This window comes from Pseudoliparis swirei, chromosome 21, assembly GCF_029220125.1.
Source record: "Pseudoliparis swirei isolate HS2019 ecotype Mariana Trench chromosome 21, NWPU_hadal_v1, whole genome shotgun sequence".
Taxonomy (NCBI): Eukaryota; Metazoa; Chordata; class Actinopteri; order Perciformes; family Liparidae; genus Pseudoliparis; species Pseudoliparis swirei.
Genome location: NC_079408.1, coordinates 15793872 through 15794561, shown reverse-complemented (window position 1 = coordinate 15794561; position 690 = coordinate 15793872).

The window sequence follows — 690 nt, the reverse complement described above, 5'->3', positions numbered from 1 at the left end:
AACATACATACATACACACATATATACATTTCTACACATATATATATATGTGTATATATACATAAATAAACATCTAGGCCATGATTATATATATGTATATATATGTAAAAATATGTATACATATGTATATATCAATATGTGTGTATATATTTATATATATATAGATAAATCTACATATATTTATTTTTATATTAATATATATATATATATATATATATATATATATATATATATATACTGTATGTTTATCCTCGATGGTGATTATATCTGGACCCTGGTCCTGCCCGAGACCTAATGTTATTATCATTGCTAGTTACATTGCAATTAGTATTGCCAACTACTGCTGTCATCATGCTTACTCATTATATGACTCATTTGTTGTATGCATTGAATGTGTTGTAACTATGTTGTTCATTCTGGTCACGTGACATCTATTCCTATGTCCTTCCTGGAGAGGGATCCTCCTCTGTTGCTCTCCCTAAGGTTTCTTACCTTTTTCTCCCTGTAAAAGGTTTTTGGGGGAGTATTTCCTGAACCGATGTGAGGTCGTGGGATGTCGTATAATGGTTGTAAAACATTTGTGATTTTGGACTACACCGAATAAATGTAATTGATTTAAATTTTATATTGAATTATGTATAATGTGCTATACTTCCACTACTTTAAAGCGAAATACTGTGTTGTCTTTTC